The 27,852-nt window shown below is 43.4% G+C and overlaps 1 protein-coding gene and 1 long non-coding RNA gene across 3 annotated transcripts in view; one reads left to right on the top strand and one right to left on the bottom strand.

Annotated features, from left to right (window-relative positions):
• CSMD1 (CUB and Sushi multiple domains 1) overlaps positions 1 to 27,852 on the top strand; it is a 2,062,046-nt gene that overhangs the window by 269,271 nt on the left and 1,764,923 nt on the right. The gene's annotated exons all lie outside the window — the stretch shown is intronic.
• On the bottom strand, positions 2,451 to 15,908 carry LOC149125227 (uncharacterized). The gene is made up of 3 exons (XR_016212617.1): positions 15,719 to 15,908; positions 14,759 to 14,851; positions 2,451 to 4,361 (listed from the first exon to the last, which is right to left on the bottom strand). It is a non-coding gene; the product is annotated as an uncharacterized LOC149125227 (long non-coding RNA).

The raw sequence follows: 27,852 nt of genomic DNA on the forward strand, positions 1-27,852 counted from the left end.
TGGCCTTGGCCTGGCCCAGGCTTTGCTGTCGCGTACATTTAGGGAGTAAACCAGTGGACAGTCTCCCTCTCTCTTTATCTCTCAGCCTTTCAAATAAAATGAAGACAAATTAATTTTAAAACAAGCTAAAGAGTGTGATGTGGAAGAAGGTATACGCTCCTGGAACGTGCTCTTTGAGCAGGGCTCGTGCCCCAGAACACTGCACAGGTGACCCCGGACAGCCCCTCCACTGGTCTGGAATGCTTGGAGAATAAAATCAAACACATTGTTTTCTTCCCCGGGCATCTTCCCTATGCCAGGCACTGGATTTGCTACTGCTCAGAACCCTCTCATTGGGTCACCATAAAAAGCCCGGAAAACCTGTCATGGAGCCTGGATCCAAAGACCCAACTTATTTTTTAAGATTCATTTATTTATTTAAAAGTCAGAGTTACACAGAGAGAAGGAGAGAGAGAGAGAGAAAGAGAGAGAGAGCGAGCGAGAGAGAGGTCTTCTATCCAATGGTTCACTTCCCAATTGGCTGAAATGGCCAGAGCTGTGCCGATCTGAATCCGGGTCTCCCACGCGGGTGCAGGGGCCCAAGGACTTGGGCCATCTTCTAATGCTTTCCCAGGCGACAGCAGAGAGCTGGATGGGAAGTGGACCAGCTAGGTCTTGAACCGGCGCCCATATGAGATGCCTGTGCTTCAGGCCAGGGCGTTAACCCGTTGAGCCACAGCCTCCAAAGGCCCAGTTTTAACCAGGGTGTGTTTTCCAGCACATCCTACTGCCATCAATCTAGGGCACAGGGAAAGAGAGATTATAACTGATAAACTTCTATCTATCTTTAAGCAGTTTCGGTGGATGTGTGGACATGTGAACTGCGTGTTCACATAGATGGTGCATGCATGGGGGGATCACAGAAACACAAGCAGTGGTGCTGCCTGTTGTGTGAGACACAGCAGTCTGTGTGGAAGAGTCAGGGTCCAGAGAAACTTTTCCATGTGTCAGATGTGTTGAGGTCAGAGCAAGCATTGGCTTGTATTAATTAAAGCCACAGTTGATTAGTGTGTAGATCAGAATGACATTTTTAAAGGTGATAGCGTATCACTGCCGCGGGCAAGGCCCAGTGATTGCACGACCCCTCTCTCTAGAGTGCAATGACAGACGGGGTCAGAGCAGAGGGACTACCAACTCCTGACACTGCTGACCTGCGCACTGGGCCACTTAGAAGCACTGCTTACCCTGGCTGCTCTTGAGGGGCACAGACGGGATCTTACTTTGGGACACCATTGCCTAGGTTTATGTCGGTAATTTCCCTTCTGTGAACTTTACTTGGTGTCTTGTTTGTTTGTTTGTTTGTTTGTTTTTTCTCCACTTAATGTGCAGAGTTTTAATAGAAATATACTGACCTGAAGATTCCACTATTTGGCATTTGGATCTTCCTCAAATTCTTCACACACGTTTCACAATATATCACTTCACAAGACATGATATCCTTGATTACAAGCACATCTGTTTTCCTTGGGATATTTGTGTTCAATAGTGCCACCAGCAATTTTATTGATAAAAGTGTTGACTCAAACTAAGGTCAGAGTAATTGTAATAAAACTGGTTACTGTAATACAAGTGAAAGCCTGAAATAAAAACCTTGGAAAACAGCTGCACTTCTCCAGACACGAGAGGCACGTGGCTGACAAAAGGGGCCTGCTCTTCCCTTTCAGTTCTGGAGAACACAAGTTCTAGCCTCGTTTAGACAGTTTCCAATTTACTTTTAGATTCACTTAAAGAACGCATATTCCTTTATAATGAAACAATCACATTACAATCACAATTGAAATTTACTATGTCCAAATGCTGTGCTGGAAAATTTTCCATGACTTAGATGTTTGGCGTTTGTTAGAAGTCACGGGAGGCATCACACATGTGTCTGTCTTCCCATCATGCATCATTTGCACAACCGCATCTGTATTGAAACCAATCTGATTATCCACACTGAAGACTTCATTTCTCTTGAATGTTGTACCTTCGTCAGTTTGGTATTCACTACCGAGTAACAATAAGAATTTCAACCTGCACATAATAATGACTGCATGAAGATAAAATATTTATCTATGCATATTCTAGATTTCCACTGAATGACATACATTAGACAAGTGTATGTGTGTGCCTATGCATATATTTATATACTCAGAACCGAAAATAAATTCAAAACATCTAATCCTAATCATAGGAAGAATTGGTGGAATAGGGTGCCCATTAGTAAAACAGCCACTGTACACCAGCATTTTTGATGAGTTTCCATGCCTGGGGTATGGGAATCCCTGAGGGGGTAAAATGCAGAGGAGGTGATTTGCTAAACGAATCTGACTTTCCTCATTGAGGAGGTACATGTTTTGCCGTCAGTCTTTTTCTTGAAAGTCTCGTTGTCTGGCCATCGAGACAAATGGTAAAATCTAAAATGGCATATGTTTTCTTATTTTTATTCAAAGACACATTCATTCTTGTTTTGATCATGCTTATAAATTCTCACTATAATTCTCATTTTTTGTGTGTATATAAAAAATACATTTTACACATGTATGGTAACAACATACTTTCATCTCTTGATCTCTTACTTCAGTAATCTTGGTGGCATGCACAGTAGTGTGTTTTCTCCTGTCAAATTAGAATCCCCTAGAAACAAAAATAGAAATAGTGTGGCCAAGGAGAGAAATTCACCTTCAGCAAATGCAGTAGTGTATTCAACACAAGAAAATGATGTCCTACAACGTTGCTGAAAGTGAGTGAATTGTGTGTGTGCCCTAGAGCCTTCTCGGAGTTGCCGTGCGTGCCCATTGCATTTAAGGAGCAGTGAGGCACACAGCACGACAGGGAGGGGTCTGCAGAAAGGGAGATGATGATAGGAAGGAACCTGAAGGCGATGTCAAATTTTTATTCCTGGAGGCCAGCGCCGTGGCTCACTTGGTTAATCCTCCGCCTGCGGCGCCAGCATCCCATATGGGCGCAGGGTCCTAGTCCCAGTTGCTCCTCTTCCAGTCCAGCTCTCTGCTGTGGCCCGGGAAGGCAGTGAAGGATGGCCCAAGTGCTTGAAGGAAGCGCCTGGCTCCTGGCTTTGGATTGGCGCAGCACTGGCCATGGTGGCCATTTGGGGAGTGAACCAGCGGAAGGAAGACCTTTCTCTCTGTCTCTCACTGACTGTGACTCTACCTGTCAAATAAAAATAAAATATTCCTGAAATCATAAACATTAATGACAAAATAGCTTCAGTCAAATAAAATGGGCTTTTAGGTTCTGGTGAATTGTTTTCTCTATATTTTTGTATATAATTTTCCATTATAATAAATAATTATAAAGATTTCTTTAATACATGTAACCATTCCGCTGTGTTTCTTCTGAGACTGTATATGGAGTGAGGAGATTCACGGAAGCCTGGTGACCCGGTCGGGAGGTTCCTCTGAGTCCCGCTTGTGTGACCTTCCACCAAAGCTTCCTGAGGGGCGCCTGCAGCCACACTCAGTGCACTCTGAGAGGGAAGGCACAGAGCCCCATGCTTTCTCAGGCTGTCTGTGAGCCGCAAGTCGGTCTGCACATCAGCCACAGACACAGCTCCCGCTGCTGTCATCACACCGCACTAGCTCTGCTGTTGAGGCATAACAAAACTGAGTCAAGCTTTCTCCATGGCAATCTCGCACATATTTGGAGAAAAGAAGTCCATTTCTGTCATTTACTTTCTGTTTCTGCTGAGCACGCTCCCTGAGTCAAGTTGCATCCAGTGCACAGCAGAGGAGGGCACATCCCCCGTCCTGCATTGTGTTTCTGCAATGAAACTGCAGATAGAAATGGCTTCTCTGATAGCTGCTTCCCAACGCGAGCTCACAATGGGCTTTTCTTCTTTTTTAAATTAAAATCACTACAACTTTGCCGTCTTGTTTAAATCAGAATGCCCCCCTCTTGTAAAGTGGTATGACTGCTCTTTAGTTATTTTTCCTCTGAGTGTGTGGATGTGAACTTACTTGCAATAACACTCTATTCTTGTGTAACTGGACCAACTGCTGTAACCCAACACAGCTTCTGAAAGGTTCAGGTATTTCCTTCCAACCAGACTCATCACGGCTTTAATTCCCACTATGTGAAACAAATATCAGCGTGGTGCTGCCCAGAGTAAATGAAGTGCAACTACTGTAATTGAAATTGAGTTTTGTCGCCAGTGAAATGAACATATTCAATTTTGTGTGGACTCTTCTCATCTCATGGAGGTATTCTGTGGCTTCCTCTGCCATAGGAGTCCAGGTGCATGTATCAGTGAGTCCACAGCAGGAGGATGGAGGGGCTCGGAAGGGTTTGTCTGCTTCTGCAGGGACGAGATTAGGGCAGCTGGGCTGGTTTGGAGAAAGGAAGGATAGCAAGGAGAAGAGGCAAATTTACTTTTCATTTCTGAGATATTGCGTGTTGCTTGAGTACTCACCAAAGTGTACAGCACAGGGAGAAAAGACTACAAAGATCTGAAGCCCCAACACAGTACAAAACAAAGTATTGTTTAGACCATCTTTGTAGCAAAGTCAACTCCAGCATAAGCCAGCTTGACTCTCAGTGATACAACAGGTGAGCGGATTCAAGACAGAGCCCCACCAAGACTCATTCATGCCATAGAGACTCAAAATCGCACCATAGCATCCGCAATGGATGCCGAAGACCAGAATTTCCATTATTGGGTGGTTTCCTTCTTTTTTGATGGATAAATATATTTTATCATCAAACTAAGAAAAATACAGTGTTGAAAAACTTGTAGGGCCAGTGTTGTGGTGTTGTAGGAAAAGTCGCTGGCTGCAATGCCGGCATCCCATATGGGTGCCGGTTCAAGACCTGGCTCTTCTACTTTCTGTCCAGCTCTCTGCTATGGCCTGGAAAAGCAGTAAAGATGGTCCAAGCCCTTGGGCTCCTGCACCTGTGTGGGAGACCCAGAAGAAGCTCCTGGCTCCTGGTTCTGGCTTCGGATCGGCGCAACTCTGGCCATTGCGGCCAATTGGGGAGTGAACCAGTGTGTGGAAGACCTTTCTCTCTCTCTCTCTCTCTCTCTCTCTCTCTCTCTTTATCTTTCTTTCTCTCTCTCTCTCTCTGCCTCTCCTCTTTCTGTGTAACTCTGACTTTCAAAGTAAATAAATAAATCTTTAAAAAAAAAGACTTTACACCCATAAAATTAATTGAAATTTGGATAAAAAGAAAACAAACTAAATTTTATAACTAATAAAAAGTGACATGCTTTTCTAATGATAAATTATAATAAATGACGTAATTTTCTAATAATTATAAAATTGAAATTATTTTCTCCACTTCTGAGCAAACAGTATGAGGTACTTTCTTGTGATGTAATAATATCAGGGAATCAAGTGAGAAAGGCATTAAAAAATTCCACTGTCTCCTTTCTGAAGGTTGACTCTAGGCTGACATAGTAAAACCTCTTCTGATCCCAATGCATAAAGCATAAAAATGGACTTCTCATCTCTGGACATTCCATCCCGTTTTGGGACCTGTTTGCAGTCTAGAGTGGGGCTTTCCAGGTGTGTTCACACACTCCTGTGTCTTTGTAAAACACTGTAAAGTATTCACTTACTAAAACTACAAGTGGCTTAACCCACCATCTCATTCTAATCTGACTTTTCCTTCTTCACCCCCAGGATGAAACAGTTGGCCAAGGCTCCCTTGAGGACATGGTTCAAGAAGGGCACCCGTTACTGCCATTAGGGAGACCGTCTTACCAGGGGCCCTTCGATTCTCCTGGATGTCCTGGTTCCAGAGTCCTTATTCCCCATGAACACAATCAGTGATTGTGTCAGAGACATCTTCCATCCACTGGTTCACTCCCCAAACTCCCACAAAGGCTGGGAATGGGCAGGGCGGAAGCTGGGATCCAGGTCTCCCACGTGGGTGCAGGGGCCCAAGCACTTGAGCCATCTTCCATTCCTTTCTCAGGCCCAATAAGGGGGAGCTGGAGTGCAAGTAGAGCGAGCCCCTGGGACTCGATCGTGTGCCCATACGGGATGCCAGCGTTGCAGATGGCAGCTTACCCTGCTGCACCACAATGTTGGCCCTTAACTTTGGTCTTTAAAATGTGTTTATGATGGTATAGTTGATCACTCTCAAAATTGAAAAATGGCTCAGAAAATGAAACTCGAAGATGCTTTATTACCTGAAATTTGAGAAGAGGATTTAGAGCATTTATATAAAACACATGAAAGACTGTTGTTTTTCTGTTTGGGTGCTTATGAAGGCTCTGAGCTCCCCATCTTTAAACTTAAATACGGTTAGTAAGTAACAAAAATCAGACATCATCCGACATGGTTAGGATTAGCATTGAAATCAGTGGAAAATATTCTGACCTGGGGCTAACAGAAACTTATAACAAGAGGCTGATAATAACAAAAATTAAACCATATAGAACCCATTACTTCTTAAGAGGATGAGAGATAATTTTGAATAGAAGTGATAAATAGACCTTTATATTTTTTGAGAAAATTATTAGTGAAGAGGAATGGATATATATGTTGGAAAAAGGGTTTAAATTTCTTGCTGATTTACCTCAAAATTATAGTTTCCCTGACAATAACATAAGATGTAAGATACACCACTACAATGAAGACATTCACCAAATGTAAGTAGCAATTGAATGAGGATTTGTTATTAATCTTTCCAAAAGAATGCGTGAGACTCTCTAAATCCTTACTAATCATACAACCTCCCAGGCAGTTTCTCAAATTTGACAACACAAAATGCTTATACCACCAGAAGTACTTGCTTAGATGGATAAAATTTCTATTAATATTTTTTAATTTTAAGATTTATTTATTTGAGTGGCAGAGTTATGGAGAGAGAGAGGGAGAGAAATAGTGTGGTCTTCCATCCATTGGTTCATGCCCCAGATAGCTACAACAGTTGGAACTGAGTCTATCCAAAGCCAGGAGCCAGGAGCTTCCGCCGGGTCTCCTACATGGATACAGGGGCCCAAGCACTTGGCCCATCCTCTACTGCTTTCCCAGGCTATAAGCAGAGAGCTGAATCTGAAGAGGATCAGCTGGGACACAAACTGGCACCCATATGGGATGCGGGCACTGCAGGTGGAGGATTAACCTACTACGACACAGCACTGAGCCCATTAATAATTATTTTTAACGTTACTCTAGCATAGTAAGGAGGAAACATTAGATTATCTTTCCATCTTTCCACAAACAGTAATAGATATATGAAGAGGCAGCCAACGAATATGCAGACAAAAAGGGAAAGGAGAAGTATAAATGTTTCATGGTATTGCTTCACAAAGAACACTTTGTGATTTTTTTCTGTACTTTGTCTTTTTTATTTTGGTCTGCCTTTCTTTTTTAAAGCTTTATTTATTTGAGAGGTGGGGGCGTAAAGAAAGAGAGGAAAAAAGCAGAGTAATTTTCCATCTACTGATTCACTATCTAAATGCCTACAATTGCCTGGGCTGGGTCAGCCAAAGCCAGGAGCCAGGGACTGAATCCGATTCTCCACGTGGCAGGGACTGAATCCGATTCTCCACGTGGGTGACAGGGACTCAGGTACTTGAGCCATCACCTCTGGCTCCTGGGATTTGCGTGAGCAGCCCTGTGTGTGTGTGTGTGTGTGTGTATGCACGTCAGTGTGTGTATGAAGACACCTCCAAAGCTTCTTCGAGGGACGCTGGAATTAAACGCAAAGCTTTCCACTGAAAACTGAACATCTCCCAGGGCTGAGAATGGACAGTGAAGGTAGTCCAAGGACCACAAGAACTCATTAGTAATATTAGGAAACCGGCCGGCGCTGCAGCTCACTAGGCTAATCCTCCACCTGCAGCGCCAGCACCCTGGGTTCTAGTCCCGGTCAGGATGCCGGATTCTGTCCCAGTTGCCCCTCTTCCAGGCCAGCTCTCTGCTGTGGCCAGGGAGTGCAGTGGAGGATGGCCCAGGTCCTTGGGCCCTGCACGCGCATGGGAGACCAGGAGAAGCACCTGGCTCCTGGGTTCGGATTGGCGCAGCGCGCCAGCCGTAGCGGCCATTTGGGGGGTGAAGCAATGGAAGGAAGACCTTTCTCTCTGTCTCTCTCTCTCATTGTCTAACTCTGCATGTCAAAAAAAAAATAATATTAGGAAATCAAGTTAAGAAGCCCATTGAGGAAAAGGTCAAGGTGGCTGCTTATCACCTGCTCAAGCTGCATCCTAATACCACAGTGCTGTAGGGTGGGAGGGACTTCAACAGTTCATGGAAAATAGGGAAAAAAGATGGTTAACAAATTTTGCAATCAGTGTGTTTGAGATGTCATCAAAAAGTTCAAGGAAGATGCACAGAATGAGAAATCTATACATGGATTTTGGAATATGTTGCATCAAACCACTTCTTTTCTAATTTCAGTTCTGGGTGAACTTTTTGAAGTCCTTTTATTTTAAGGCTGATTCCTGGAATCAGACAGACTTGATTCATAATTTTGGCATCAGCTCTCAGCAGCTATGTGACCTTGGAAAAGTGACTCAATGTCAAAACCTCATCTGAGGAACAGGGGAGACCAAGAGTTGCTGTGTCCCAGGGACTTTCACAGGATAAACTCGGGAGAAAGTCAGGTGTCCAACCCGAGGCCTGGCATATGGCAGCCATGAGTGAAAGCTGCCTGCTAACAGTCTACTCATCATTGTTAGCATCACTATTAGTATTCTATTCAGTATGTCTTTCATATCTATTTTGGTCGTATGTGGGCTTCCAAGGAAGATATGTTTTAAAAAAGGAAAAAAAAAAAAAAGAGGTAACATTATCCTGACCTTTAATCTAAATTGGATTAAAATGTTGCAAAAAGTTCAAGGTTTCAAAGGAAATCTATCTTCCTACAAAACCTGCAGATTTGCCTAATAATACGCTCCCTGGTTGACAAGAGAAGTTTATTTGGGGTGGATAAATTGATGGTACAGAGAAAATTGCCTTGGCAACAGTGTGTCCAAGTTTGAGTCCTAGCTCAGTAGCTGGGTAGCTGGCATTTGAGAAGTGATTTAAAAAGTCAATTGGATCTGAATGTGAAGACCTTCACCTTTCTCCGTGTGAGGATGACTGAAGCACCTGCTGTCACTTAGTGTTAGCAGTGAATGTTCTGGAAGGGAAGGGGCATTCCTGTTGATGAGGCAGCGTTTATCTCACATGAGCAGGGACTCCCAAGGACAAACAGCTCCCACAAACCCCTTGCTCACCGGTTTCAGCTTTCCCAGTTTTAACCAGGAGCAGTTTGCTGCTGGTGGGTCAACCTGCTCGCCAGTGATTTTGACCTGACTTGAAACACTTGAGCTCTCTGTGCCTTAACACTTGACTTTCTCCAAATAGCGGCTTATGCGGCAGCACAGAGCACCACAAGTAGTTTGCTAAGGCCAGCCCTCCAGAGGGAAGTAGCCGTGGCTGGCTGGGAGTAAGCATACAACCTCCACCGCGTGAGAGGTCAGAGCACAGAGCCCAGACTGGAGCTCCCACAATGATTCTCACAACCTGCTTCAGAGTACCTGGGCTGGATTCTCGTTTCTTGCTAATATGGACCCTAGAAGGCATCAGTGATGGTTCAAGCAGCTGAATTTCTGCCATCCATGTGGGAGACCTGGATTGAGTTTCCAGCTCTCCGCTTTGACCTTGACCCAGCCCTGGCCATTGTAGGCATTTGAAGAATGAACAGCTGGAAGGGAGCTCTCTTTCTCACTCTCACTCTCTCACTCTAGATCTCCCTCTCTGTCTTCCTCTTTACTTCTCTGCCTCTCAAATAAATAAATTAAATTAAAGAATATTCCCAATATGTAAGAAACCACTTTCTACACAATATATTTGCATTTTTCTTAAACAAAATGTACTTTCATGCTCAGCCTTTATATGCACTCTTCTTCCAAATACTGTCCCAGATCTTTGGCAGTTCTTGTTTTCTAGAAATAAAACTGTGTCCAAGCTTCTAGCCACACATGGAAACCTTGTAGCCAGAGAAGCCCTCTTACAATTTATGCTTTCATTGATTCATTTTAGAGCTTCACTAAAGTCAAATAATAGTTAGCTGCAAATACCTATCAAAACTATACTCTCAAATAGTGATCCATGAGCAAAAATTTGCTTTTCTTGGTACTGCCTAATTTACCACATTTTAAAAAAAAGATTTAATAAATTCCTTGAAAGTTAGAAATTTAACATACAACTTGCAGGCTGCAGGGAAATTTCACAGGTAAGTGTATTTAAGAGTCCCAATATATTTCATGAAACAGCCAATTTTAACAAACATTTGTAAGTATAAATGAAATGTTCATTATAAATCAGAAAAATACATTGATGTTCATCACCAATTCATACAGAACATAACTTGTCATAAATGCTAAGATACTTCCTATGTTTAGTAATAGGTAGGATAAAATAAAAATAGATACCAATGGGCAAAAGGCTTGCCCACATGCCTTAAAAGTAGAATACAGATTCTTGGGTAGAAAGACATGCAGGCAGGCGTTGAAGTCTCCTAACTCAGGGAGCTCGTGTGCTTCTGTGGATAGGTACCCTGCATCCTGTGGCTCCAACAAGGTTGCCTCATCACGGAAGTGTCGGTCCCGAGACATTAAGCCCCTCACTTTCCTTCCTCCCAGGAAATGGTTGGCTCAGCCATCAACTTCATAGTGAGTCGATGACTTATCAAGGGAATTTTTTGTGCTGTTTCTTCTTGGAGATAATATTTAGATACCTTTTTATTTCCTCCACTTTCCTTAGTGGCAGTCAAGGAAGACATGAATGACAGAGTGAATGAGAATCTTCTGTTCTGTTTGTCCTTAATATCTGAAATTTGCTAACCTCAGTGTTCTACTTATCTTTTATTTGGGCATAATTAACTTTATTTTCATCTTTAGTTTTTTAATGTTTTATATTTTATTATTTGAAAGGAAGAGAGACAGAGTAACAGAGTGAGAGAATAAGAGAGAGGCATCTTCTATCTTCTGATTTTCCACACACACGCCTACAAAAGCCAGAACTGGGCTAGGCTGAAGCCTGGAGCCAGGAACTCTAGCCAGATCCCCCACATGGGCAGCACGGGCTCAGCTATTTGAGCCATAAACCAAAAACAAGGATGGTGGAAATTGGAGAAAGGGCATAACCCCAGAGATTGTGGTGCAAATGTTCCTCTGTCCCTGTGTGCCCCTGTCTATTCTTACTGCCTGCCCCCATGCCTCCCAGCAGGCGTCGTGCGTCTAAGGACCCTATAAATGCTGTGAAATCAGTAAGTATAGACATCAGCTAGCCAGCAAAGAAGTTCCAAGCTTATTTACTGCCTGGAGTTATTAAATCCTGATGGATTTGGACACAATTAGAGCTGTAAAATGGCTGTTCAGTTTTTATCATGCCAAAGGCTAAAGATGACATAAACTACAAGGAAGTCCCCTGAGTCCCAGCAAGGACACAGCTGCTGCAGCTCCGCACTGCCCAGACAGGACGGCGATCCCAGGGGGCAGGATTTACTGCCGGCCGCTGCCCAGGGAGCTCAAGGAAGCAGGAAAGCTCTTGACAGGTCACTTTCCATTAGGGCGAATAAAATGCAACAGTAGTACAAGAATGGAGTTTGACAAAGTTCTTCGAAAATTAATAGATTGTAAAAATGAAGCCCTTGTCAGTACTTGGTGCTACGCATCTGCAGGTGAGAAAGACGACGTGCAATCTGTCTGCCAGGGAGAGGATCTCGGGAGAATCACCAGGCGCTTTAATGTATTACTTGTAATGGGGTCTTGGTTCAGCATTAAGGCGTCTAGCATCTAGAACAGAGTCCTTTATAGTTGCTGGGTGCTAACTTTGTGTCTGTTTCGCCTGAGTTGTTATCTGTGCTCTGGCACTTAACACTTGCACAGTGGGCCATGGACAGTCAGAAGTCTCTGGATCTCGCAGTTGCCAGCCGCTGAAGGAAGATAGGGATGGAGGTCTGCCATGCTGCTGGGAGGATTGGCGAGAGTGGTACAAAGCCCCAGGTGCTTGGTAAGCAGGCCGTGACAGTTCCCTCACTGTTTACTTGTGCCTCATCCTCCTCCTTTCTGCCTTCATCTCAGTATCATTAGCAATACTGCTAATATGACTGTCATTATGGTGACTATTCACATCAGTTTTATCTTGGGCCCTTTAAGAATCTAGTATTACGGCCGGCGCCACGGCTCAGTAGGCTAATCCTCCGCCTTGCTGCGCTGGCACACCGGGTTCTAGTCCTGGTCAGGATGCCGGATTCTGTCCCGGTTGCCCCTCTTCCAGGCCAGCTCTCTGCTGTGGCCAGGGAGTGCAGTGGAGGATGGCCCAAGTGCTTGGGCCCTGCACCCCATGGGAGACCAGGAGAAGCACCTGGCTCCTGCCATCGGATCAGCGTGGTGCGCCGGCTGCAGCGCGCCGGCCATTGGAGGGTGAACCATCGGCAAAGGAAGACCTTTCTCTCTGTCTCTCTCTCTCACTGTCTAACTCTGCCTGTCAAAAAAAAAAAAAAAAAAAAAAAAAGGAATCTAGCATTAGAAGAAGAGTTTAGAATGAAAAACAGAGTGCAGAAGCCCACGTGACAGGACTGTGCACACAGCCCACATAATAAGGAAGATGCGTGACGGAGCCTTCTGTCCCCAAACAGAGCGAGATCATCGCCTGACAGGAGCAGCACGGCTGCCTGCTGCAGAGTCCTGTGGTTTGCCAGGAGCTGCTGCCCTCCTAGAGGGCGGCGAGGCATGGATTTGTGTTCAGTTTCACTCTTCACTGCTATCAAACCATCAAGTAAACACGTGTTGAAGGAACAGTGGGCAAATGCAAGCATGGGTGGATGGAATTGGATTATGTGTGTCTGTGTGGTCCTTGCCCCTGTCCAAGACAAGTGTGATGCTGGCCTACGACCACAGCCTCAGTAGGGAAGCCGAGTCCCGCTCTAAGCCATGTGGTGCTTTCTAGTCATAGGCACCTCAGAAGTCTGGGGCACACCTGACAGAGGCCTTCCAGCTGGCGGTCTCAGTGTGGACCCTGGCTGGGTAGGCCCCACAGTCTTAATTCACTGAAGTCTTGGTCCTAAGCCTTTAACCAGCAGTAAACCATAGCAGCCCACAAGATGGCCCTGGGCCCTCTGGGTCGATCAGGATCCAAGCACCATTCCCCTCCATTTATTTCCTTTCCTCTTAATTCTGTGAATCTTTTTAAATTATTTACTTAATGTATTTGAAAGATTTATGGGGTGGAGAGATGCTGGGTCTTAGTCCACCCGAATGAGGATGGACTGGGTCCGAAGAAAGGTTAGTGCGCCGCTCACCCGTTCCCCAGCCTCCTGATCCCCGAGACAGTCAGACGCAGCGGGGAGTCAAGTCAAGCAAGCAAGAACTCGGTTTACTGCATGCGTAACAAAGCCTTTTAAAGCACAAGACCGCAGGATTACTGGGGCAGAGCATAAGGACCAACCAATTACTTAAAAGGTCACTTTACAGGGCGACTTTTTACAGGACCAGCCATATGTCTGTACACTCACCTCCCCTGAAGCTGTGCAGGCAATTAGCTTTGATGGTAGACAACTTTGGATACTGCCCACCTTACTTCCTTTGGGCGCCATCTTTGAATTGCCATGTGTGCCTAATTTCCCCAGAGAGAGAGAGAGAGAGAGAGAGAGCTTCCATCCACCGGTTCACTCCCCAAATGGCCACAATAGGCAGAGCTGGCCCAGGCTAAAACCAGGAGCTAGGAGCTTCCTTGGGTCTCCCACGTGGGCACAAGGATCCAAGCACTTGGGTTACTTTTCCCAGGCACATTAGCAGGGAGCTGGAATGGAAGTGGAGAGGATGGGACTCAAACTGGTATTCATGTGTGATGCCAGCGTCACAGGCGGCCGCTTCACCTGCCACGCCACAGTGCCAGCCTCCGATTCTGTGAATCTTTAAATGACTCCACCTCACTCAACTGCTTGTTGCCCAACTCATGAACTTTCTGTCTTCCAGCCCTTTCTGTAGGGCCTCAAGCCTGGCTGTATGCTGAAGCATCCCCAGTGAAAGGGCTGTCTCCACAACAGCTTTGAGCGCCTTTTGAGAACATTGTTCTCCTCCCTTGTCTCCCTCTTGCCTGTCCCTTCTTCATTCTGCACTGTGCTCATGCTCGGAGCTCTGGGATTCCCTCCAGGTACTTCCTGACACTTTCAAACGAGGAGAGAGAAACGTGCAGTCTCTCCCTTTTCCATTTCCTCTCGTTCTATCTGGCATATACTGCAACCTGCTACTGTGCTTACGTTTCAGACATTTTTGAACCAAAATGACATTTGGGTTTTAATTCCATGTTTCCTCAAACTATTTGAAGTCCCTCCAGATAAACCAAGAATGTACTGCTAAATCAACTGTATGCACCATTTCTGTGTGTGTGGTGCATATGTATATGTACCAAATTCTGGCATCTAGAAGCCAACAGAAAGTATGAACTGAGATTATGAGCAGAAAACCAGGGAAGAGGAAGATTACAGCAGGAGACTACAGAAGTCCTCCCTGACCTGTTTTGGTGGTGACCCCGGGACCTCCATGTAGTCTTCAAGAGGGAGGTCGATTGTAGATAAGCTTACATGCTGTCACCATGTAGATGGTAGTAGGCTAAAAATACATGATACATGAGCTCTGTATGCTTTTCTTGCTGAAACATTATTGCATTTCTTCTTTAAAATGTAAAGTTTTTCTACATTTTCATCATTTCCCTTCAATCTTTTAAGAGTTATCTCACATCTATTTCCAGGAAATTGTCTATGCATCAGTTGTACTTACAGAAATGGCCAACACTTCCAACATGCAGAGTTATTGCTCCTGTGACAATTTTCTCTCACGTTCTTTGTCCATGGATTTTCATTGTGATGACAGCTATGAATGACAGAAACAGGTTTACGGTGGGAACAGAAGAGTTTGAGTGGTCTCTGTGCAATGGGGCTGCCGTGACAAAAATACCATAGAATAGGAGCCTCCTGGAGAGAGTTCCATAGTCCTGAAGACTGGAATTCCAAGAGCAAGGTGCCAGAAAAATTTGTTGTGAGGTTAGGGCTGCTTCCTGTCCGTGGTGGACAGAACCACTCACTGCATCCTCATTCAGTGGAAGGGGTGAGTGAGGGGCTGTCTGAGGATTTTTATAAGGGCACAAACTCCCTTCATGAGGGTCCTGCCCTCATGGCTAAATGACCCCCCAAAAACTTCACCAGCATCATTCACTTCATGGGTTGAGATTTCAACAAAGGGATTTGGGCAGACACAAACATTCAGACCATGAAAGTTATGAATCAGGCATCAGTTATGTTAGAGGGAAGGGAGAGATGTTGGGTTGATGTGGGTTATAATGGAAATTCCTAGTGGGAAGGGCCTTCAGCCATTGTTGGATTCCAACCTCCTCATCCTACTCATCAACAGAAGTTGGTCTTGTTTCCCTCAATTACTCTGCATAGAAAGTATTTCATTAATTTTTTATTGTTATTCAGGATTGTGCCATAAAGTTCTCATTTTTTTCCTCCCAGTTTTTCATCATAGTATGTCTTCTAAACAAACTTACACGGTTCTCAGAAGAACTTCACAAAAGCATTCCATTCCAGTTCTTTCTATCTCCCATAATGCTTTTGAACTCAATCCCTTGCTAGGGTGACTTTTCCATTGGTCCTTCCAGGTGAATGACTGTTGTCATCATTCCCACCACCCTTCTGTGACTGGGGAAGCAGACGCACCCACACCCCAGCCCATGCTGACCTGACATCTCCAGAAGAGGAGGAAGAAAAAAATTTGAACAGTGTGCTGTGATGGCATCTGCCTGATGGGACAGGCAGGAGATGCAGTGCCTTGAAGCACTGTCCCGGCATTCATGCTTTATGAAGCCTTGGGAGTCTCACCTGCTCTTCAGCTTAGTGTTGTTTAGGGTATTATTACAGCCAGGTCTGCCAGGGTGTCGCTTGAGACAGGACTTGAACACTGTGAGGCCAATTTAGGAGCAGAAAGCCATAGGCTGTAACAGGATCTGCGAACTACAGCCAAGGGGTGGAGTGCTCTATTTTTAGACATTAGAAGAGAAGGCTTTTGGTCCTAATAACCATCTTCCAGGATATGAAAAGCTTTTTTTTTTTTTTTTAAGAATGCACTACCCACTTAGTCTCCATTTCTACAAAGGATCAAAGAGGGGAAAATGCTGTAGACACACAAAAGACCTCTTCCTGAATCTCCTACAGGTGATTAAGCCACTGCTGACAACTCCCAACTTTATTACAACACAGCTTTAGGTTCCTGTCTGCCTGGATGCAGATGCCTTGCCGGGATGTTGTCTGGTGGTCTGCACTGTGCTGTCATCTTGTCTCTTCCCATGTGTTATCCAGGATTCTGTAGGACCCATATCCTTTGTGAATACCTACATTGTAAGTGAAGGGAGCTCATGTGTGGGGCCTAGAAAAATCTTTTGCAAGAAATTTCCTACAACTTGTTTATGATTAAAAAATTGGAACTCTAGGGATCATTGTTGTGTTGTAGCTGGTAAATCCACTGTCTGTGAAGCCAGGATCCCATGGGGGTGCCCGTTCATGTCCTGGTGCCAGACCCTGCTAATGGTCTGGGAAAGAAGCAGCGGATTGCCCAAGTGCTTAGGCCCCTGCACCCATGCAGGAGACCCAGAAGAAGATCCTGGCTCCTGCCTTCAACCTGGCCAGCCCTGGCTGTTGCAGCCATCTGGGGAGTGAACCAGCGAATGGAAGATCTCTCTGCATCTCTCCCTCTTGCTCTGTAACTCTTTCATATATATATATATATATATATATATATATATATATATATATATAATCTGACTCCAAATTGTGCTTTCTTCTTGCTAAACACTGACATAGCTTATTTTCCTCTACTATACAGTGTTAGAAAGATTCCCTATTACATTGACTCAAGCCCATAATCAGCCTCTCCAGATTTCTAGAAATGGAGGGAGACTGGAGACTTCAGGAAGGTCCTGAGACGTCTTGATCGTTAGATTCAGTTCCGATCGAACAGCTAGAATAAAACACAACACACAACCTATGTGATAGCTCATTTTGCATGAGTGTTAGGTCATTCATGGCAAGTTGTTTCTGTTATTTTGGATAAATGGGTGATTTCTTCTTAGATGCCAAAGGCAAGGATGGGATTGTGTGAGAATGCAAAATATGAAAAGGTCAGCTGTGTCCACCTGGGGAGGCTCCCTCAGAGAAGTGCAGAGTCTGAGGACACTGTGTTGCTTCTGGAATTGAAGGCATCGGCTCACCAGCCAGTGCTGGAGGCATCCGGCAAATGGGGCACCATAACATGGGCTCAAAGTGCCCTTATGCAAGCAACACACCTGTGTCTTTCCTGGGTCTATCAACATACGTTTCGGTTATATAAATGCAGTTTCCTGAGAGAAGAACACAGTTGTTGTCATCGTTAACTCTGCTTAGACTTTCTAGAACTTAATGGAGCTCACAGCTACAGTAAATAGGAAAACTGTATGGAGGAAACTTCGGGAGACAAATCTTGGTCACTCGCGCAACAGTGAAGTGGGCACTTTTTACTCAGGATATTAAGTAAGAGCTGTAATGATTCCTCCAGCTAGTCTTTTCATTTTTGTCCTCTGGTTTCCACTTTCACTCCAAAGGTCTCTAATGCTGTCTTTATAAAAAGAACATGTTGTTTGCAATTATGTACTTAATTGAAAATGTAGCAAAAGCCAAAGAATTCCTGTTTATACATAAAGAAGTACACATTCTTAAAACATATTTCAGTAGTTTTCTTTCATCCAAATCTTCTTGAGCTAAATTTTTAACCTCTTCAGCAGTGATTACCATTTTTTAGAACATGTAGAATCATTTTTCCATTCATGTTACATGTGGGATTTAAATTTTATTTAATTTTATTTGAAAAGCAGACACACACACCCACACAACAAGGAGGAGAGACTCAATCCTGGTCTTCCAAGTACTTGAGCCAGCACCCTCTGCCTCCCAGGTACGCATTACCACAGAGTTGAATCAGAAGCCGAGTGGCTGTGACTCTAAACAGGCTCTCTGAACTAGGAGGTGGGTGTCCCAAGCACCCTTCTCATCTCTGCACCAAAAGCTCGACCCATATTTGGGATTTAAACAGTAAAGTGTGGTCCAGTTAGATTTCTTCTTTTTTAAGGTTTATTTATTCATTTGAAAGTCAGAAGTACTCAGAATTACAGAGTGAGAAAGGGAGAGATAGAGATGGTGATAAGATAGCAATTTACATACACACACACACACACACACACACACACGGAGAGAGAGAGAGAGAGAGAGCGCGCTTTTCATCTGCTGATTCACTTCCCAAGTGACCACAACAGCCAGGGTGGAATCAGGCTGAGGCTCTGAGCCAGGAGCTTTATCTGGGTCTCCCCAGTGGGCGGCAGGGGCCCAAGCACTTGTGCTGTCTTCTGCTATTTTATCCAAACTCTTAGCAGGGAGCTGAATCAGAAGTAGAGCAGGCCCCATGTGGGACACTGGCGTCTCATGTGGCTTTACGTCTTATGCCACAGCGCCAGCCTCTAAGGTTAGATGTTGCCACCCTCTAAGGTTAGATGTCACAGGTAGATGGAAGTGTCACACCTGTCCCTCTCTCATTTGTACACCAGATTAATGCTTCAGGGCTGTGCTGTGCATCCCAGCTTCTAAAACAGGTGCTTAAAATATGAAAATTGATCATTCATTAATCTTATCCAACTATCCTGGTTTGCAAGTGTGTTAAATAACTTCAAACTAAAAACACAATGCTTTAAGTCTTTGTGTGAGACATAAGAACACATGCCTATTTTCCAGGTAATACCACTAGTTATATCAATTCTAACTGCTTAAATGGGATTTGCTAGTAGTGTTAACACATAGATATTAAGGTCCAATATAAGTGCATTTATGCAGATGGACTCTCAGCTAGTTCTGGATGATTTGAATGTCATGTTTGATTCTGTTATTTGCATATTCTGGTCCTCTTTAAAATATATACAAACATTTCTTAGATGTCAGTATTGATTATCCATCCTAAAATTACTAGTCTTATAACTGCAAGATAAAATTTTAACTTAAGATGAAAATCATGATTTGTTTTGCTTTTCCTGAAAAGGGAAAAGCAGGCCCCATGTGGGACCCTGGCGTCTCATGTGGCTTTACGTGTTATGTGGTTACGTGTTATGTCCTGGAGGAAAATGGCAAATTGCAGCAATGCAGGTAAGTGCAATCCTGCAAACATGATTCCTTGGTGCATGCGTGAGGGGGCACACGTATGAGAGGGTATAAAACAAGACCTTCACAACCCAGACAAGGGTTGAATGCTGTTCCCTAGGCCGTTGTGGACAGATGTTCTCTGGGTGTGTGTGCCGTCTGGGGAGCAAACCTAGAGATTGTCTTGGAAGGCAACAGGAACACGTAGCAGAGTCTGCCTAAGTTACAGGCTGCTCTTTTTTTCAAAAGATTTATTTATTTATAGGAAAGGCAGAGTTACAGAGAGGTAGAGAGAGAGAGAGAGACAAAGAGACAGAGAGAGAGACAAAGAGAGAGAGAGAAGAATCCCGTCCGCTGTTTCACTCCTCAGATGGCCACAATGGCCGGAGCTGCGCACATACAGAACCAGGAGCTAGGAGCTTCTTTTAGGTTTCTCACGTGGGTGCAGGGGCCTAAGGACTTGGGCCATCTTCTACTGCTTTCCTGGCCGTAGCAGAGAGCTGAATCAGAAGTGGAGCAGCCGGGACTCGAACTGGCACCCATATGAGATGCTGGCACTGCAGGTGGCGGCTTTACCCACTATGCCACAGTGCAGGCCCTGATGCTGCCTTTTTGAGCTGTAAAACATATTTTGCAATCATGTTTTTGGATCTTACAAGAAGTATCAACATTTCTTTGATTAGTTCTAAATATGTACACTTGTCTGCCATTTTTATTGGAATTTCAAATAGAAGTGGGAAAAACTGAGACAGATGTGTTTGACCTCTAGCTAAGCAAACTGCTAAATCAATTATTCACTTTGGTCTGCATACAATTTGTGATAGCAGGAGTTTATCTTATACAAAATAAATGTTATCCCCTCCCTCCTAAAAGGGCATAGGCCCTAGAGGATGCAGAATGGGCATTGTGTCAGGTCACCAACTTCAGCGCCTTAAATCGTAAATGTAGATATAGTTCACGTATTTCCCTGCTCTGCCACATTAAACTCTCTTTGTATTTCCAGAATGGTAACACGCTTTCAGGAGTTCAGCCAATCTGTCTCCTTGGATGAGATCCCTGCTCACTCCTGGGTAAAATCCCTGGTAACAGAGATATTGTAATTGGATCATCCCCAGTCAGTCAGTGGGAATGAGGTTAAGCATTGCACAAAAATTGCCTTAAAGGTCTTTAAAAGTAGCTGTCTACACAATATTCTGTTACTTCCTAGCAGGTTCCCCGTGAGACTGTGTAATGGAATCCATTTCCATTAACACACTGAAACAGATTCTAATGGCACAAGGTATATGAGTCAGACATAGAAGTACTCAGAAAGAAAGCTGACCTCTTTCCATTGTTGAAAGGAGATCAATATAGTTTCGCCAAGATACCACGCAGCTGTATGTCTCTGACACCCTTGTAATGTGAGCGGTGAAGAGAAGTGATCCCACAGCCTTCTGAGCTGCAGCCCCACAGAGCGGAGGTCTGGAGAGGTCAGCAGGGCACAGGAGACAGAAGTCAGGTGGTTGTATTTCACAAAGGACATCTTTTTCCACCTGAGCATCTAAAGCAGTAGTGTGCTGGTGTTATTTATTAATTTTTTAAGATGTGGAAGAAAGTGACTTTTCCTGGTTGGCGGCAGCCACGTTTGTGCTGTCTTCTGAAGATTCTAATTGTTGTCTTCTGTGAAAATCTGCCCGTTCATCAAATCCCAGTGAGGAGGTGTGTCTGCCCTTCAGAAGAGCAAAGGGACGCAGAGAAGATGGGTCTCCTTCACAGTCGGCCTGTGCACCCTGGAGCCCAAGGTTCTTCCAGAAGGAAGACAGATCCTTACAATTTTTGTGTGTTTGGGAAACTCAGAGTATAATCACGAGGAATCAGCAATACTAGTGACTCCTGAGAAAAAGGAGAATGCTATGACTGGATTGTAGCACCAACTGCATTTTCATTTAAAAGGGAAGGTATATGTTTGTATTTAAGATTTGTTTATTTTCTTGAAAGTCAGAGAGAAGGAGAGGGAAAGGGTGAGGGAGAGGGAGACAGAGACAGAGACAGAGAGAGAGGTCTTCCATCTGCTGGTTCACTCCCCAATTGACCGCAATGGCCAGAGCTACACTGATCCAAAGCCAGGATCCAGGAGCTTCTTCCGGGTTTCCCATGTGGGTGCAGGGGCCCAGGCACTTGGGGCATCTTCCCAAGCCATAGCAGATACCTGGATCGGAAGTGGGGCAGCCAGGACTCAAACCAGTGCCCGTATGGGGTACTGGCACTACAGACGGCAGCTTAACCTGCTAAGCCACAGCGCCAGAAGTGTAGTTTTTAACTCAGTTCAGGTGTGTAACACAGTGGGAGAAGTGGCAATATTTAACCAATTTGCTTACTGCAAATTAAAATCTATATGCATATTATACTATCTTTCGATTCTCCAAAGCAGATGATTTCTTTTTTGCTTTTATTGACTATAGTTAAAGTGCATAACAGGATGTTTTGCTATATACATGTGCATCATGAAACATTACTGCGGTCAAGAAAGTTAATGCATCTATCACCTTACATAGTCACATTTTTTGTGACAAGAACAGCTAAAATTTACTCCCATAGCAATGTCTGTCATAAAATGCAACATTATAAACTATTATTCTCACTCTATATATTTGATAGGAAGAGTGTCAGTTTTGTAGCTTCAACCTGTGTGTTTCCATGCCCTACCCCAGCTTCTGCACGCCACCATCTAAGAATTCGGTATTGTCAGATTCCCCAGGTCAGTGATACTGTACGGTCTCTGTCTTTCTATGCTTGGCTTAATTAACTTAACCTAGTGGACTCAAAGTACATTCATGTTGTCACAATTGACAGTAGGGTGTTCTGCATTTTAGAGGCTGAATAGTATTCTATTTTGTATATATGCTACAGTTTCTTATTTTTAAACATTGTATTTATTTATTTGAAAGGCAGAGAGTCATGAACAGAGAGAAACTATACCACATCTTTTTCGTCCTAAGACATTTTTCATCCTAGGACATTTCTCTATGTTGGCTCTTCTGGCTGCAATGGACATGGGCCTGCAGTGTCTTTATGGGGTGCTGAATTCTTTGGCCTTGGGTACGTTTCCAGAACCGGGATTGCATGGCCACGTGATAGCTCTATTTTTAATTATGCGAGGACCCGCCACACTGTTCTCCATAATGGCTGCACCAATTTGCATTTTCTCCAAGAGTGGACAAGGATTTCCTTGTCTACATCCTCACCAGCATTTCTTAGCTCTTGTCTTTTTGGTGACAGCTATCCTAACAGCTGTGAGATGATGTCTCATTGTGGTTTTTATTTGCATTTTCCTGATGATTGGTGATGTTGAGCAGCCCCCAAAAACAATTTACATATTTCAAAATGGCTCTAAATTTGTGCGAATTATAGTGGTCAGAATCACATTTTTCAACCTGATAATGTTTGATTTATTCTTACTCTTTCACAGGGCTAAACAAAATGTTCATATTAAACTGCTCAAGTTTTAATCTTGTACCTATGAAATATACTTTATTTGTTTCTGCTTCTATTATGTGCAACATGATAGTAGGCACAGGCCATGTGGGAAGGGACAACCCCATTCCCATGTTTGTGGAGTGAGTCAGCCACAAACAATGCAGATCGCAATGCGTCTCAAACAGAGTTTTTCAGGAAGGACTTTATTGCAGAGTAGAGTTGGTGAATTTTCAGTGTCGTTTTTGTATTTCCCTTTAGCTTTCATGTAGATCTTGAGAGTTTTATTATACAGCCTATAAACAGGAGAAAGAGATACATATTTAAATTCATCTCAAATAAAAACTGTTATCCTATTAATTAGGAAGGGCAAGTTTTACTGTTGATGAATCATGGATTTATGGAGCCAAGGGACATAAACAGGGTAACTAGGTGTGCTGGTGCCATGGTGATGCCAGGTGTGCTGGTGCCATGGTGATGCCAGCTGTATTGGTGCCATGGGTGATGCCAGCCTTGTTGGTACCCATGGTGAATCCAGCTATGTTGGTGCCAGGGTGACTCCAGGTGTGCTGGTGCCATGGTGACACCAGCCATGTTGATGCCATGGGTGACAACAGGAGTGTTGGTACCATGGTTGAGCCTGAGTCTTTGGTTCCCTGTTTGAGTCTAGATATTCTTCCTATTGTTGCCAAATGACCCTTGTTACATTTTGAATGTAATTCAAAGTTATAAGGTATTGACCAAGATGATATTTTTAAAACTTTGTAAATATTCCAATCAAGGAAACTACTTTAATCTTATATTTCAAATAGGAACTGATAGCTCCTAGCTTTGTGTTTCATCCAATTTCTCGTATTTTTAAGATAATATATTTGATCATAATATTATTGAGAAATAGATTTGTTTGGAAAAGAAGCAATCTCACATTGCTTTTATTGACACTTGTGAAAACTCTTCAGACTTTTAAAAAATGTTATATCTGCTTCCTATATTATTTACTAAAAACCCAGCAAGAGATGACATTTTCTTTCAATTTTTATTCCATATTTCCTTAAAACCCAGGTTTGAGAATCCACAAAACATCAAAATCCCAAACCACAGGTCAAAAAGTGGCATTTCACATTATGAGGAAGTTTTCATTTTATAAAAATGCTCACCACAGGGATCTTTTCTTAAAAGATTTAATGATCTGTAAGTAAGTTCTTAAATCCAGTAAGAATGAATTATTATTCTGCAGGTAAAATATAGAAAAGAAACATTTTAAGTGAACGTATTAGTGGCTGTCTACAGTTGGGAACGTTACTCAGAACTAGAGTTGAATGTGAGACTTACATAGGGTTCCTTTCCAATGTTTTATCCCTAATTTAATGAGATAAAATTTTATTTACAAAAATGAAAGGCAACAGTTCAAGCTCTCAAAGGGAAGCAGTAATTTATCCTTTGAAAATCACAAATCCATAAAGAAAATACTTCAAGTAATTTAAAACTCCCTATATTTTATTGAAATTCATAAATCAAATTACTTTCACCTGGGAGTACAAAATAAGTGGGAATTTAACTTTTGAAAAAAATGGGAACCAGAGCCTAATTTTTTAACTTAACTTCCCTAGTAAAGGCTGCTCATCCCCAAATCCTGTTATATGTTGAGAAATTTTCAGTAGTTCTAAAAAAATGCTTAAGGAAATTGGTTGCTAATGATGTTTATAGGGACACATTTACAATAAAAGCATTTGAAGCCAATGACAGGCCCCATAGCAGAGACATGCCCAAGAAGTCCCTGGTGCTTAGCAGAATAAAAAAGTGCAAGATACAGTCATGGGCGTGTGGTGGAGTGAAAGAGGGATAGAGAGAGAGGGGGAGATAGAGAGAATCAGAAAACCAGCATTTCTTATTAGTCCCCCTATCTGAAGGAGTGTTGTGCAGGTCTCCCCCTCCCTCTGTGGCTGCACTGGGGGCTCCCACATGCCCTTCTCCGGATGCAGACTGCCATTAGTCTCTTGTTCACCGTTCAGAGCCTCTTTGTGCGTGAACCAATTACACTAAAAACGACCTGATCTCCCTCATGTGAACTTTCTCTTAGTTTCCTGTAGAAGTGTATCCTGAGAATCTTTTCACATTCATATACAGTGAAGTTCATCATTCTTTTATAAGGTTGCATGCTTTTCAAAGATGTGTCTTTTCATTCATTTCTCTTTGAGGAGTGTTTAGTTTGTCTACATATGCTCTTGAATTTTTCATGTTGATTTTACAACCATATAAGCTAAAATTTGTTGTTCAAGGAAATGGACTTTTTTCTTCCAAAAACGTTCTAACAAATTCTTGTCTTTCATAGAAAAGCTAATGGTTCTTTTATGATAATTTCCTATTACCTTATGAAAGTGTTGCCTTACAGTACTTTTTTTTTTTTTTTTTTTTTTGACAGGCAGAGTGTTCAGTGAGAGAGACAGAGAGAAAGGTCTTCCTCTGCTGTTGGTTCACCCTACAATGGCCGCCACGGCCGGCGTGCTGCGGCTGGTGCACCGCGCTGATCCGATGGCAGGAGCCAGGTACTTATCCTGGTCTCCCATGGGGTGCAGGGCCCAAGCACTTGGCCATCCTCCACTGCACTCCTGGGCCACAGCAGAGGGCTGGCCTGGAAGAGGAGCAACCGGGACAGAATCCGGCGCCCTGACCAGGACTAGAACCCGGTGTGCCAGGCGCCGCTGGTGGAGGTTTAGCCTATTGAGCCGCGGTGCCAGCCACCTTACAGTACTTTTTAAAATTGACTTTAGTTGGTTTTCCAGTATGAAATCACATCATAAACAAATTATTGTACATGTTTATCTTTCCTATAGTTTAAAATTTTATTTCTTTTCCCTATGTAGTCCCCTCGGCTAATAACTCATGTAAAATATGAAATGGTCTTGTCGTTAGAGGTGACTCCTTTAAGATTTCATTACCTTGAGACTGGGTTGAGGGGTGAGCTTCATGTATTTTATGAGGATAAATAGCATTTATGTTCATTTAGGAGAATGCTAGCAACAGCAATCATGGTGTTTTCTTAAGATAAGAAACCACTCTACGCACATGTATTTTTTCTTAATTTCATAGATTTTATATGTCTTTACTGCCATTTCCCAACCTTACCCATATAACGTCTTTGTATCAGTACTTGGAGCCATCCTATTTATTATTATCTAGTGCAGAGGAAGGATACTGTCGCTCCCCCTCTTCATGGAGGAACGACACAGGACCCTGCGCTGTTCTTTCGTCTGCTCGGCCCTCCCCAGGTTTACTGCTGGTTCTTCCCGGGCTGGCCACCATCCCTTCCACCTCCGTGGAAGGGCGGTTCCCCCTGCCACATTCCCCACTTCCGCGGGGGAGCGGCACACCGCCGGCCGGCTCTCTCGGGGGCTGCACAGGTGTTCCCCTTAGATGTTCCTCTTAGATGTTCCTGGTGCATGTTGTCTCTCTCCTCCTTTATAGTCCTCTTCCACCAATCCCAACACGCCGAGTACGCTGCTCTCCTCCAATCAGGAGCAGGTCCTACAGTTTATTGGTTGAACTGGAGGCAGCTGTGAGAAGCTGTTTCTCCCTTCTCAGCGCCATATTGTGGGAGAGCAGATGCATAGAATAAGTCTTAATTCCAGTAACTTAGTCTAGTCCGAGTTGCTCCCCACAGGATACACGACAATTCCTGCCCTTACATATTTGTGGAGAGGGGGCTGGAGGAAGACGCTGGTGACTTCCTTGGGTTTCAGCATGCCCACCCTTGGGAAAACCTCCTGCCCACCCCCCAAGCCCCCAGCCCAGCCAGCCCACCCTCCTCTTGCTCAGTGTGGTCTCCAGGATTCCCACATTGCTTTCTGGAAGATTGTGTTCTAATGTCTGAACGGAAATAATGTTTTGAAGTAGAGCGGAGAAGGGTCAGATGTATTGCTCTTCTGATTTTTCTAATGATGTTTAGTAATAAACAGGAAATGATAATAATAATTAAACTCTCTGGCAATGATTTTATTCCAGAGGTCTCTATTTTATTGAACATTTAAACATTTGAACCTCTTGAATTTCATTTTTTTTTACTTTTTTTATTTAGTAAATATAAATTTCCAAAATACAGTTTATAGATTACAATGGCTTCCCCTCCCCCATAATTTCCATCCCACTCACACCCCTCCCATCTCCCGCTCCCTCTCCCATTCCATTCACATCAAGATTCATTTCCAATTATCTTTATATACAGATCGATTTAGTATATATTAAGTAAAGATCTCATCAGTTTGCACCCACACAGAAACACAAAGTGTAAAATACTGTTTCAGTACTAGTTATAGCATAACTTCACATTGGACAATACATTAAGGACAGATCCCACATGAGAAGTAAGTGCACAGTGACTCCTGTTGATGACTTAACAATTTGACACTCTTGTTTATGGCGTCAGTAATCTCCCTAGGCTCTAGTCATGAGTTGCCAAGGCTATGGAAGACTTTTGAGTGTGCCAACTTTGATCTTATTCCAACAGAGTCATAGTCAAAGTGGAAGTTCTCTCCTCCCTTCAGAGAAAGGTACCTCCTTCTTTGATGGCCCCGTTCTTTCCACTGGGATCTCACTCACAGAGATCTTTCATTTAGGTCCTCTTTTTTTTTTTCCAGAGTGTCTTGGCTTTCCATGCCTAAAATACTCTTATGGGCTCTTCAGCCAGATCCGAATGCCTTAAGGGCTGATTCTGAGGCCAGAGTGCTATTTAGGACATCTGCCATTCTATGAGTCTGCTGTGTATCCGGCTTCCCATGATGGATTGTTCTCTCCCTTTTTGATTCTATCAGTTAGTATTAGCAGACTCTAGTCTTGTTTATGTGATCCCTTTGACTCTTAGATCTATCAGTGTTATCAATTGTGAACTGAAATTGATCACTTTGACTAGTGAGATGGCATTGGTACATGCCACCTTGATGGGATTGTATTGGAATCCCCTGGCACGTTTGAATCTCATTTTTGAAACAATTTTATTGAGATTTAATTCATATATTATACAATTCTTGCATTTAACACATACAATCCAGTGCTCTTTTCAGTGTCTACTCAGGACTGTGCAGCCATTCCAACCATAAAATTTTAGGATATTTATCATGTGTGATCTCTATTTTCATTTCAGCCATGAGGTGAGTAAGTGGATGCAGGATTTTAGGCATGGTAATATAAGGTAATACTTATTGCACAGTATGT

Source organism: Oryctolagus cuniculus, chromosome 8 (genome assembly GCF_051225735.1).
Source record: "Oryctolagus cuniculus isolate XC-2025 breed Fujian yellow rabbit chromosome 8, ASM5122573v1, whole genome shotgun sequence".
Lineage (NCBI taxonomy): Eukaryota > Metazoa > Chordata > Mammalia > Lagomorpha > Leporidae > Oryctolagus > Oryctolagus cuniculus.